This window comes from Meriones unguiculatus, chromosome 9 (genome assembly GCF_030254825.1).
Source record: "Meriones unguiculatus strain TT.TT164.6M chromosome 9, Bangor_MerUng_6.1, whole genome shotgun sequence".
Lineage (NCBI taxonomy): Eukaryota > Metazoa > Chordata > Mammalia > Rodentia > Muridae > Meriones > Meriones unguiculatus.
This window is the reverse complement of record NC_083357.1, coordinates 63,856,724-63,870,754: the sequence shown is the minus strand read 5'-3', so window position 1 is coordinate 63,870,754 and position 14,031 is coordinate 63,856,724. Positions and strand designations below refer to the sequence as shown.

The following is a 14,031-nucleotide window of genomic DNA, read 5'->3' as shown; positions in this document are numbered from 1 at the left end:
AACACTGTGAAGAAAGGCAGACACTGTGATCTCCAGTTATGGATTTGAAAACAAGCTATTAAAAAAGTCAAAGAATGTTTTTAAAATTATTTTTCCGTACATGTGTGAGTGCCTGCATGTATGTATGAATACTCCATGTGTGCCGGTGCCCAAAGAGGTCGGAAGATGATGTCAGAAGTTACAAGTGGCTATAAGCCACCCAGTGTGGGTTCTGGAAGCCGAGCTCAGGTCCTCTGCAAGGGCAATGAAGTCTATTAAGTGCAGAACCACCGCCCCAACTCAAGTCTCATATTCCCAGTAAATGACAAAGTTTGAAATGTGTGTGTCCTGTTTTGGGCTGTTTTTGCTAGTCATGAGACAACAAGGAGGTTGGGACAGAGGAGCATGAGCTCTGTGGCCAAGCATGGATGTGTGTTTGTAACTGGACTTTTAGGACAAATTCTGGTCCTCAGCAACCCCGAGAAGCTGGGCTGAGTCACTTGCTATACGATATGCCAATTAGAGAGATGTACAATGGTGAAATCCGGAGGGGGAGATCTATTCCCATGGTCATTGTGGGAAGAGGAACACAGACAGGAGGTCAGTGTTGACCCAAGTCTCTCTTCAAGGTTCTGACATGAAGTTTAGGCTTAACTAGAAGTTGAACTAGGGCAGTGGGGCAAAAGGTATGCATGGTTTAAGAGTCCCTGTCAAGGCGTGGTCTGGCTCACCATGGTTTCAATTCCGGTTCTGCAGAACAGCTGGAAGAAGTCTTGATGTTTATCATCACTTAGGGGAACCAATCTGGCTCTTAGGAGATCCTTGTTCTTGGATGAAGACTCACCATCCTGGATGGCTGTCTTCTGGGAAGTCGTAAGGGGCAGTCTGTCCTGAGAGGGTCAAGGTGGCTGAAGGTTTAGGGTGATAACTTATCTCTGTGTTTTTAGGCTCAAAGGGGGATGGAATGGGGCTAGACAGACACTCCTTAAGCGATTCACATATCTGAGCTAAGCAGGTGGCCCAAAGTTAAGGGGACAGACCCAAACTGAAGAAAGAGACGCCGGCTTGCACCCTGTATTTGGTTACCTAGTGGGGAGTCAATGCTTTGTAGCGAAAGCAGGTCTGTGTGCCTGCTCACAGAATGCCTAACTCTGAGCTGTGTGTGCAGAATATTCGTGGGAGCTCGTATGGGGTCCAGAGGAGTTGGTATGTAAAATGGACCAGGACCCAGGCCAGGCACAGGAAGTTTGCAGAGGTACCATTAGCCTTTGCTCTCCAGGTCTCATGGGTGTCAGCAGTAACAGGACTCCATTTTATATGTGGTTATCAGATCCTTAAGGGCAGAGGTGTGCTTTATTCCTTGCCCATAGCACTTGCTTCTTCCACAAACAGGTGCTAAGTGCCCGTGGGTCTGCCTTATAAAACAGGCAGACAGGGTGGTATTGAAGAGACAGAAACACTGGCACTTCTGACGTTTCCAGAAGGAGCATCCTAGCTCTCGGGGTCATTATGAAAACAATAGTCCTTTGCCTGGTGGTCTTAACTTCACTTTTACATGGACCTGGTGGATAGAAGGGAGATCATCATTCAGAATGATCGGCCCTTGGCTGTGCAGTGAGCGCAGTTTGCCCCTAGATGGCGGCAGAGCACGTGCCAGAGAGCTCAAGGCGCCAGCTTGCTGCCTTTCTGGTGTGGGGTCAAAAAATCCCGGAGGTCAGGGGCAGTGTGCGAGCCGGAAGTGGGCTGTACAGCTAGGACGTCATTGGGTAAGTCGAGCTGTTGGCCCGGAGCCTCAGATCGTCTTCGGAGAGTGATGGGCTGTCCTGCAACAGGGTGCCTGCATTGTTGCTAAGAACGCAGTGTAGGCAGTTGGGGAGATTTCGGAAGGAGGGAAAACGTTAAGTAAAAATTGCTAAATGTCCAAAAAAGTGTTAAGAACTGGAGATGTCCTGTAGCCAGATGCTTTCTCTCCCCTCCCTCCTTCCATCCATTTCTCCTCTCCCCGCCTCCATTTCTCTTACTCTCCTCCTCCAAGTTCCCTCCCCAATCTCCCCTCCCTCTCCTCCTTTCTTAGTCGTTTTCTCTAGCTTCTGCCTTGAAGATGCCTGTAGGGCCACTCCACCGCCCCTTCCTCTTCCTCCTTCTTTTCCCCTCCCTCCCTTCTCAGTCTTCTTCTCCATCTCCCTTCCTCCTCTTCCCTCCCAGTATTTTTCCGGTTCTGTGGCCCTGAATTGGATCCTCATGCTTCCGTGGCAAATGATTAGCCAAGGAGCCATCTCTTCCTTCCTTTTTCTTGGTCACCTAGCCGGGGAAGGCGTTTTCAGGTGTTTTTAATAAAATTACTGTTTGTTATTTCTTTGACAATATGCTTGAAACGAGGGTAGGGAGGCTTTAGTGTCTTTGAGAGTAGACCATATACATTTCGATGCACTGATACTGAATGTCTTTTCACATTTACCCATATTTTATATTTTAATGGTATTCTAAATTACATTGTATAGATAGTCTTATGGCCTAGTGCTTAGAACATAGTGGTATTTAATTTTTAATTTTGTTTACATTTTATGTTAAGATAGATTTTTATTCTATGTGTATGAATCTTTTGCCTGCGTTTTTATGTGCAGCACATACATGTAGTACCTGTGAAGGCCAGAAGAGGGAGTCGGTTCCCCTGAACTGAAGTTATGGCAGCTGTGAGCTGCCATTTTGGTGCTGGGAACCAAACCCAGATCCTCTACGAGAGAAGCAAACACTCTTGTTTTGCTTGCTTGTCTGTTTGTTTTTGAGACAGGATGTCTCTGTGTTGTCCTGGCTGTCCTGGAGCTTGCTCTGTAGACCAGGCTGCCCTTGAACTCATGGCGATCTGCTGAGTGTTTTGGGTGTGTATGGGCTGTGCACATGTGGAGGTCAGAGGATAACCTTCAAAGTTGTTTTTCTCCTTCTTCCGCATAGGTTCCGGGAGTGGAATTCAGGTCGTCAGGCCTGACGGTAGCACCTTTCCGTGCCGAGCCATCTCTCCAGGCCTGTAAATTATCTCTGCATACTGATCTTATAGCCCTCTAGTGGAAGCATTGGCAAACCCTCCTGGAATTGCATGTAGACCATCAGGTTGTCTGCAAATGAAGATACTTTTCCTTCTTTCTTTCCCACAAAGGTGCCATTTTCATGCCTTATTACACTGACTGCCTATTCTAGAACAGCTTTGCTCAGAAGTGACTGAGAGCTTATGGGCAAAGCAGCCAGAGTGTGTGGATTCATCGCATCTTTTGTAGACTGTGCTTCACTGTGTGTAGATTCATTGTATCTTTTGTAGACCACTCTTTAGAGTGTGGAGTCACTGTATCTTTTGTAGACAACTATGCTTTACAAAGATGGGAGTTTCAGCTGGGCGTAGTGATGAATGTCTATAACCCCAGCACTCCCTGAGGCAGAGGCAGGCGTACCTCTGTGAGTTCGAGGCTAGCCTGGACTACAAAGTGAGTCCAGGACAGCCAAGGATACACAGAGAAAAAAGAAACCCCCAAAACAACAACAACAACAAAAATCCAAAACAAACAAACAAACAAACAAAAAACCAAAACAACAAAACAACAATAACAACAACAAAAAAACAAAGACGAGAGTTTCCTTCCATTTGTTGTTTTCTGAGAATTAAAAAAAAAAAGTTGGTAATATATTTTGGATTTATTCAATGCTTTTTATTTCTCTATGAGATAATTTTTATAATTTATTATCCTTCTCTCACATTATTTGGTTTGAGCTGCTAACCTTATTTTTAGAATTTTTTTGCACCTGTTCATGAGGAGCATAGATCTCAGTTGTGTGTCAATGTAGTGTTGACATCACGGCCTATCTGACTATCAGCTTTTCCTTCCCAGCTTTTGAAATGGCATGTGCGGACTTGGTGTGCTTTCTTCTCTACCTGTGTCAATTCGCCACCGAGGCTATTCACACCTGGACTTCAGTTTGTGGGAAGGGTTTTTACAAAGAATTGTCTTTCAAAGCAGAAAAATTTTACAAATAAAATGTATGTATGCACGTGTGTGTATGTATGTATGTATGTATGTATGTATGTGTATGAGTATGTATGCATACATGTGTGCATGTATGTATGACTGTGAGTCATAGATCTACTTTCCTAACATGCACTCTGTGGCATTTTTCTTTTCTAGAAATTTCACCCTGGTTATTGCCTTCGTCCCAAGTATTCTTCTTAGCTCCCGATGCGGGGAAGGTCCACAGATCTTTCCTGCGTGATTTCTGTATGGTTAGAGACCATACTTACTCTGACTTAAGCCTCCATCTTGGATTGTGTTCCCCGTGCTCCCGAGAAGAGATGTCTGTCTGTCTTGGTGGATGGAATGTTGCTGTCAGTAATTCAAACCTCCTGAAGTCCACGGTGACCACCTGAATCCTGTTATATCAAGCTAGTCTACTGTGTTAGCTGAGAGCTATTTTGTCTGGAATGTTAGGACAGTATCAGAAAGGGGCTGGTGGAAATCTTTCCTCCTTCTCTCTGTTGCTGGGAGTCCATCACTGCAACACCCCCAAAGGAGATTTCAGCAAAGTGCTTTCTGGCGGGTCATCTTATGGAAACGTTGTCCTGTATGTCAGATGGACGGGGAACACATTGGCGTTTCAATGCACAATAGTGCATACAGTTGTTTCATTTGCTTAATTAATTTGCTTAATTGCTTGTTCCTTACATAGTCCTTACTAATAAAATTCAGAAATAAAACTATTTGGAATATGCTTTCAGAAACGAAAAGTAGATCTAATACTGGCTCTTAGGTTCACAAGGATATTATCATTTTAAGACAGAATAATTTGAGCTGGCAGGATGGTCCAGTGAGTATCGTCACTTGCTGCCACGCCTGATGAAAACCCGAGTTTGATCCCGACAGTCCACATGGCTGAAGGAGAGACACAGCTCACGTAAGTTGTCCTCCGACCTCCACACCTGCCTGGCATGAGTGCCCACCCCTAAAATACATGGGGAAAGAAAATGGAACAATTTTAGTAAATGTGAGAATGTCAGTACGTGCTTTCTAGGAAAGAAGAGATGCTTAATTTCAATAAATCTGACTGGAGCAGCTATCTAGTGAACGAGGCAACCCATCACTGCAAGAGCTGCTTGGTCGTTGTTGACCGTGACGCAAACACAGTCAGCTGGCAAGAGGGACCCTCAGCTGAGGAACTGTCTCTAGCAGACTGGCCAATAAGTAAGACTGCGGGTGCATTTTCTTAATTAATATTTGATGTGAGAAGGCAGAGGCCACTGTGGGCAGCGCCACCCCTGAGAATGTGGTCCTGGGTTGGATAAGAAAAGCAAGCTGAGCAAGCCATGGGCAGCAAGCTGGTTAGCAGTGTCTTCCACAATCTCTGCTTACGTTCCTGCCTTGTAAGCCAAATAAACCTTTTCCTCTTCCATATATATATATATATATATATATATATATATATATATATATATATTTTTTTTTGTTGTTGTTGCTTTGGCCAGTGTTGAGTACAATAACAGAGAAGCAAACCAGAGCACTGCATCAACATATCATTCTTTGGAGACACAAAGTTGATACCTTTTTGAGATTTTCATTTAGATCAGTGTTTCCACCTGGCCCAGCTCTAGGCATCTTCCGACGTGTACGTTGGTTTTGTGTCTATATAGCAGCCTGTTAAATCAGTTGGGGCATCTCTCCATACACTCTGTGCTGCAGAACGATTTACTTACACAGCAGAAAACTGTCTGTTTGAAAGTTTAAATGGATTCACCCATAAAACTGTCAGAGCCTGGAGCTGTTACCAGTTATAAATATGTCCAATTAAATGAACATTTGATTTATTTCATATATGAAGAGTTAAAAAAAAGCAAGTTAAAAGTTGGGCATGTCCTTCTTAGAATAATAAAGCTCCCTGACAATTATAAGAAAGCACGGACATCCTTTGTTCTTTGGCTTGGGGTTCCCATTCACAGAACCCTCAGCTCAGCTTTCTTTTTGGGGAAGGGAGAGTGGATTCGGCTGCACAAAATTGTGAATGCACTTAATGCTGGTGAATTGTACACTTAGAAACGGTTACAGTGGAAACTCCTAGTCTGATAGATTCCACTGCAGTGAGTGAAAAGCAGCTGAGGAAACACATCAACAAAGGCCATGAAAGGACCAGTGACGGCCAGGGACGGAAGGAGAAGCCAAGGAAAGGAACGCTAAACTGGAAAGATGACTCTGTCATGGGGAACAAATGACAACCCGTGTTTGGAAAAAAATCATAGAACTATAAGACTTGGGTCAAAGTCTGACTTAGGTGATGGGCGTTAGTGACATTGATACACTAATATTGATTCATCCACCAAAACAAATGCACCATGCTAATGCATGGTGTGAATAATGGGAAACAGGGAAGGAGGGAGAAGACATCTTTTGTAATCCTTGCTTACTTTTCCCTCCAACTTAAAACTGCTTGAAAGCAAAGTCTATTATATATAATAAGTCTAATATATATATATTATATATATTATACTTTATATATTAATGACATAAGTATATATACATATATATACTTAATAGATATATTAGACTTATCATATATAATAAGTGAGCAAATATATATATGTGAGCAAAGAACAAATGTGAAGATTTTGGCAGACTTCATATCAGGGGCATTATAAGTCAAAAGCCAGTAGAAGGAGGCCCAAAGGGAAAAATTCTAGGTAGAGATGTATTATTATTATTATTATTATTATTATTATTATTATTACAAGTACAGGCATTTTTGAAAACAAAAACTAAAATGCATATGCAGAATTCTTCAGACATGAAATGCTGGGAGGATGTATTGACAATACTCTTGCACTGCAGAAGCGTCAAAGCGAAGCCCTTAGCCAGGAAGAAGATGACTCCAGGTGGAAACGTGAATGAAGAGTGATGGGGATAGGTAAGAGGGGAACCTCAAAATAACAGACTAAGCGGGGTGTTCCAAAGGCTCACACGAGGCTGGGTCCAGGAATACGTTCGGCCAAGCAGAACTAACTGAGGCTGTTTAGCTCAGTGGTTCTCATCCTTCCTCTCTTTAACACAGTTCCTCACGTTGTGGTGACCCCCAACCATGAAATTATTTCTGTTGTTACTTCGTAACTGTAGTTTTGCTACTGTCATGAATCGTAATGCGAACATTGTTGGAGAGAGGGTTTTGCTAAAGGGGTTGTGACCCACAGGCTGCGAACCCCTGGTTTCGCTGTTCCCTTTTCCCTTAGTCAGGAAGGTAAAAGTCTCTATGGTGTGCTGTCAGTTCGGATGAGCATAACAAAGTCCCAATGACTTGGTGGGGTTGCCTTTAGATCTTCTCAGTGTCTGCAGGCTAGACGTTCAAGGTCAATATCCGATTCTGGTGAGGACGCTCTTCCTAGTGTGTATGTGGCTATCTGTGTTCTCCTATAGACTTTTCCTGGGCACACATTTTTGGTGTTTCTACTTTTAAAAAGTTGACTTATTTTTGCCTATCATATTTATGAATTGGTTTGTGTGTGTGTGTGTGTGTGTGTGTGTGCGCGCGTGCGCCCGTGTGTGTACAATGCACATATGGAAGTCAGAGGATGGTTTGTCCCAGCCAGTGTTTCCTTTCATCATGAGGACCAGGGTATCTGAACTCAGGACACCAGGCTTGGTATCAGGCATCTTACCCATGGAGCCTTTTTGCTGTCCTTGTTTTTTTCTTCCCTAAGAATCCTGTCAGGTTAGAGAGTTCCGTGATGGATTCACACAATCTTAACTACTTCTTCAGATAGACCATCTCGAAATACAACTACCTGGGAGTTAGGATTTCAACTCAACAGTTTTGAAGAAGTGAGTCTGAGACAGGAGGATGGCTGTGAATTCCAGGCCAGTCTGGGCTATATATCGAGTCACAGTCTAGCCTGTACTGCTGTGTGAAGGTGTACCTCACGAGAGCATTTTGGAGCATGGCTTTGGAGTGGGTGAGTATTGGCCGTATTTTATGGAGGAGGAAGCTGTAAGGACACATGTTTCTTCCAGGGGGTTCTTTGTCTTTCTCAGTCCACTCGGGGCAGAAGACCTGGTAAGGACCTGGGTCCCAGTTCTGTGTAGAAAAATATTCTTCTGGATTGGCTGTGGCCAAAGTACTCAGACTATCAGTTTGATGAAGCCTCTATCCTAAAACACCACAGACTAGGGTAAAGAACTTTGGCCCAAGTTTTTACTTGGGCCAAAAAAAAAAGTGGCTCAGGGGGTAAAAACACTTGTCCCCAAGTCCAATGACCTGGGTTTGATCCCTGGGATCCGCATGTTAGAATGAGAGGACCACCTTCAGAAGCTTGCTCCGTGGCCTCCACACAGCCCTTCCTACAACAATAAATAAACACAGAATGGAAATTCACAGGGAATTGTTTTATCACATTTCTGGAGGGTCCAGCCTGACACTGAGGCCCTGGCTGGTCCTTTTGAGTCTCCCTGTGCCTTTAGTGGTGTTTCTTCTGTCTATGCCTGTGTCCTGACTGCTCCATTCTCTAAGGACACTGGTCATATTAGATTAGGCCCATCTCAGAGTCTCATTTTAGCGTATGGTAGCCACAGTTGGATGGGAGTTGGGTCATCAAGGGAAATTTTGGTTGGTTCAGCTTAAAGCTATTTTGAGGGGTCTGTGGTGTCCTCTTCATCCTTACCAGCAGAGGGCGCTGATGCCTGCCTTCAAGCTGCTGAGACTGAGTCAGACCGGCACTTCTGTCTCGGAGAAAGCTTCTGGAAGCCCAGCTCATTTCTCTTATGCATACCCAAGTTTCTCCATGTACCCCGCCCCCCCTTTTTTTTTTAAAACGAACGGTAAGAAATAAAAAGTCAGGATGTTTGCGTGCGTGTGTTGTGTGTGTGAGCAGGCATGTGGGCACACGTGCGTACAGGCCAGAGGTTTAGGCTGTGCGCCTTCCTTAATGGCTCTCCACCTGATTGTTTGAAACCTAGTCCCTCACTGAACCTGCACCTCGCAGATTAGGTTAGGCTGGCTAGCCAGAGATTGTGGGGTGGGGTTGGGGTGGGGTGGGGTCCCCTGCCTCTCCCTCGACTCTAGTATGGAGAGTGAGAGTATGTGTGTGTGTACAGATATATATATATACATACATTTATATACAAAATATATAAATGTATGTATATCTACCACCCTTCCCCACCCCAGTCGCTTCCAGCACCTCAATACCAGGTAGGAGAGAAAGAAGTTTAGCAGGGAAAGGGGCTGTAAGTCTCTTTAGGCTACTTCCTTCTTCCTGCTGATTAGGGTCACGGGTTCCTTGGGGCAAGTCCAGTCTTCGTAGTCAGGATATGGCCAACTTCTTCTCCTCATCTCTTTGTTCTTTGCTTACGAACACTTGGCAAATGGCAACCAGGAGCAACAGGGGGAAGGCCGCCACCCGTTTTTTCTGTCGAGCGGCCCTTCTCTCTCAGCGCTCTGGCACTGATTCCCCCTCCAGAGTCTCCAGAATTAAACCACCTGCAGCTGGCAAAGATCATGCCCCTCCTATTGCATGAGGCAAATAGGCTGTCGCTGTGGACAGTCTGAAGCAGCCCTGTACCCGACGCATGGGATTAAAACAGAAACATTTTTATGTAACATAACTACACCGAAATTCTCACTACAGGTTATGGATAAGAGCTATAGCCATCCTTTACCTGGGTGCCTGGGATCCAGACCCAGGTGGGCCTGGCAAGTACTTGACTGAGTCACCCACTCCGCTTTCTCCATGCGGGAGCTTTTAATGTAGTGAAATCTGTCTGCTGCCTTTGAACCCTGCGAATGGCCTTTTCTGTTTCCAGAAAACATTTCTCCCTAGATACTATCTCTCTCGGCATTCTGTTTACTCTTTCTTCCAGCAATTCACACTCTGTCTCCACCCACCTGGCAATTACCACTGACAAGTTACATAAATTGGTCTCCTTACCTATCATTGCATGTGGGAAGTAGCTTGCCCTGGGTACATACTGTCCTCCACAAAGGACAGAGGCTTATGAAATCCTGTCGTGGCAGGACTTCAGACATACTGGAGGACAGAGAAAGAAGCCCCCGTGAGCCTGCCCCACTGGAGCAACTGCTTTCGGTTGGAGAGGGCTTGCCATTTCTTAGTTGCATGCTTATGTATTTTACGTCTGTATCTGTGAGGACCAAGCAAGAAAACAGTGTGTGTGGGCAATGATTTCACGTAGAGAGCAGGCTGCGCACGAAACTGTAAAAGCAAAAGGCCGTGGAGAGAAGAGGGTGAGGGGGTCAGGAACTGGCAGCTTGGAGGAGGCTCTCTGGGGTTGACCCCATCCACGGCAGCTGGTGTCTCTGATGTGGCGTGTGATGTAATGGTATGTGACGTAATAGCATGTGACGTAGTGAAATGCTGCCTCTGGAAGTTTGGAAAGAGGCTCACAGCAGAAGTAACGGCTGCTAATTTGGTGAAGGGTCATTGCTGCACAGGGCTGGCAGGAACCCAAGCAAGCAAGAGGGAGCAGAATCCTCCAGCTGATCCCCCCTCTACTGCCTTCTCCTGCCAGAAGCAAGCAGCGAGTCCACCGACCAAGCAGAAAAAGCACGTGCGGGAGTCCAGTCCTTACACCGTAGAGCCCAGGTTAGAAGCCAGGCTTCGGAGATAAGAGATGAGAGCGTAACGCCATAGGATACCTTTCCCTCAACGTACACACACACTTGTGAAGGGCCTCAGTAGTCACTGCGTGCTTTGCTCTGTTCAGACACTACCATCTTCACATGAGTAAGGAGCCTCAGACTCTCGCCATAAGGGACAAAGAAGCTGAAATAAATAGCTGGAGCACGCAGAAATCTGCTTGTCCTTGCCTCTCGGGTGCTGGGACTGAGGCATCCCTGTGCTGCTCTGTGACACCATTCCTGGTAAGCTGTGCTCAAATGTGTACACTCAGCCTGGGTAGGGAACCAAGGACACACTAAAGGTACCAGGAAAGCCCACTTCGGGGTGAACTAGTGAGCTTATTGGACTCACAGGAATACGAACGGCAGGTTCCTTATAGGAGCAGTAATGGCTCAAGAACAGCTACGTCGCCAAAACTCCACCCCCAGCATGTGACAGCTCACGATGCTGGGGATCTGGGGCACACTGCATAGTCCTCAAGCAGCTCCATCTGTTGGAGAGTGTCTCTTCCAGTAGATCTGAGATTCTTCTGGGCAGCTGGGGTGGTCTCTGTCACCACCAGAGACCAGCCTCAGTAGAAAGAAGCCCCCATTACTGACGTTTCTTGTACATGCTAGGCAGCTGAGCAAGAGGCTGCTCATGCCCACCTAACCACCCAGTCATATATACACATGTGTGTCTCCAAACCTATTTGTGTTCTCATATCCACCCTCAGATCCAGTCATCAATCTCCCGAGTCTCTCCAGGTCCCTGACCAATGGCTGTGACATTATCTCCTCTAGAATCAGCTAAAGTCTGTGACCCTGACTCTACCTTTCCCCAGAAGACAGTGTGTTGGTTAAAGTTCTCCTGTCTTTTGGAGTATCACCAAGTGGGCTACTAGCAGTCCGCTTCCTGTCTCTGTATTGCTTGGAAGCATCCATCAGCAAGGCCATCGTCTTTTTCTCCTTTCGGTCAGTGAGTGATCCCTACCAGGTGGCTGTGCTGGTTTGTATTTCTCTACTTGAAACAAACTAAAGACCCCCAGCAAGAAGGAGCTTCAGCTAAGAAGTTGCCTCCATCAGACTGGCCTGTAGGCAAGTCTGTCAGGGGGTGTTTTATTGATTAATAATTGATGTGCAAGGGTCCAGGCCACCCTAGTCAGTGCTACTCTTGGGCAGGTGGTCCTGGGTTGCATATTTAAAAAAAAAAAAAAAGAAATCTGAGTCAACTGCAAGGAACAAGCCAGCAAACAGCACTCCTCTATGACCTTTGCTTTAGTTCCTGTCTCCAGGTTACTGTCCTGAGTTCCTGCCTGATTTCCCTCAGCGATGGACTATAAGCTGTAAGAGCAAATAAACTCATGGCGTGTCTCAGGACAATAGAAAATAGGCTAGGCAAGTTTCAGAGGTTGACCTGAGGCAGGGAATGCAAAGAGGAGGGCTGGGTATTGGGGAGCCTGAGGTATATTCATGAGTGTGTTACTGTGTTCGTGAAGCCGCTCAGCTTGGATTCAGTATACCGTTAGTACCCATAAACGTACCTCTCAGGCCTTGTAATTCCTGGCCCTGGGGCCCACTCTGTCCCTGCCACACCCCATTCAAAACGGCAGCTCAGGCCACCCAACCAGGGGAGGTGCCACTGTCAGGAGCGCCATCTTTAGCACGCCCAGCTGGGAGCTGGGAGCCTTTTCAGCGGTGGAGAATGTTTGGCTGACACTGTGGACAGTACTCTGCTCTGAAACCTCCCAGCCCTGCAGGAATCTGCTTCCACTGAAGCGCAACAGAGGCTTTACACAGCCCTGCTGGTTTCCATGGTGATTTCATGCATCATGAATATTCTGGGTCATAAGGCCCAACTGACAGAGCAGTTTGCTTTGGGGCCCTAGCTTGCCACAGTCACTTCCTTATCCCCAATCCCCACTTAGGCGAGTAAATGAGTCAGAACTGCAATTTTTTTTAAAAATTATTTGAGACAGAATATCAAGCATCTCAAACTGGCCTTGAATGTGCTGTGACACTGAGGATGACCTCTGCATTGTTCTTTTTGGGTCACGGTGTAGTTTGAGGTTCACTGTCCTATCAGAGCAAGGATGTTGGGCTCAGTCTTCCCCACAGCAGAAGCTCTTGTCCTGGGTGTCAGAGAGCCAGCGCAGAATTCTGTCATTGACGAGCGGGAACATGCTCATTGTTCGTTCGGATACTGGAGAAACGGGTGGTCTTTACCCTTGCACCTGATGGCTCGCTGCAATTTGGACTTGAGTGGAAACTCTGTTTGTCTGTCGGTTGTCATAGCACTCCCCTCCCCTGTGATGGCTATTAGGTCGCCAAGATGACGTGGGCCTTTAGGAATCAGATTAATTCTGTGGTAGTATCACATAATTCCCGAGAGGTCCAGGCAATCTCCTTTCCTCATAGAGATGGTTGGTCTCATTCTCAAGTTGAGGGGATTTGAAATCAACTAAGAGACATGCCTCCAGGTGGGTGGGGCTGTGGGGTCATTCCCAGAGTGGACTGACTGTGGGAAGCCCTTTCTCTGGAGTAGGTGGCACCTTCTGACAGCAGCCCAGACATAAAGGAACTCAAGGAAGAAAGCTTTGCTGCTTTGCTTAGTTTCACTTCGTGCTATTGGCTCACCTGTCCTGTTGTTATGGCTGCCACCACTGCCACTCTTTGCCAACACCACAACCAAGATTCCTCTTCCAAAGGTATGCATGTATGTATACCACAAGCATGGAGTGCCCGGAGAGGCCAGAAGAGGGCTCTGGATTCCCCGGAACTGCAGTTTTGGTGTTTGTGCTCTGACTCTCTCTCCATTGTCCCCAGTAATCCTTCTCATGCCACACCAACCACTCCATCCCAGGAATGGAGCCTAGAGCCACAAAGACTTCCAGTAATTCTGCTTGTTCACAGCGGGAACCAGCAGGGGTTAATGGGTATTTGAGGGTTCCTGAGTGTTAAGCATTTGAGTACAAAATCTATCCTGCGGTGGAGACAGCAGTGCTTGGGTGCCTTGGCTGGAATCTGCCAGCCTAGTGGCCGACGGTTAATCAGATGGCACACACGTACTTCTGTTCTACTGTACCAGGCACGTGGCCTTTCTGCTTTGATTTCCAGCAGTAGCCTTCTGGGATGAGGGACTCCTTCCTATGGTGACCTCTGAGGACTAGCAAGCAACCTCCTATGCTTGAGCTGTCTCTTCCCACAGCACATCTGAGGCATCTCTGGGGATGCCCTTTTGCTAAGGCTGGTGGGTAAAGAAAAGGTGCCAATGTCTTCATCTGAGAAACCACAGAAACTGGAAGGTGTGTGTTTGTGTGTGTGCACATGCGCACGCATGGCATACATGTAGAGGTCAGAAGACAATCTTTCTATGGTAGCCTTGCCTTCTACCCTTTTAAACACAGGGTCTCTTGTTCAGCG

General features: G+C 46.3%; 1 long non-coding RNA gene across 1 annotated transcript; it reads left to right on the top strand.

Moving 5' to 3' along the window:
- The first annotated feature begins 1,629 nt into the window (after positions 1–1,629).
- On the top strand, positions 1,630–4,686 carry LOC132656497 (uncharacterized). The gene is made up of 3 exons (XR_009594244.1): positions 1,630–1,745; positions 2,932–3,133; positions 4,152–4,686. It is a non-coding gene; the product is annotated as an uncharacterized LOC132656497 (long non-coding RNA).
- The last annotated feature ends 9,345 nt before the right edge of the window (positions 4,687–14,031 follow it).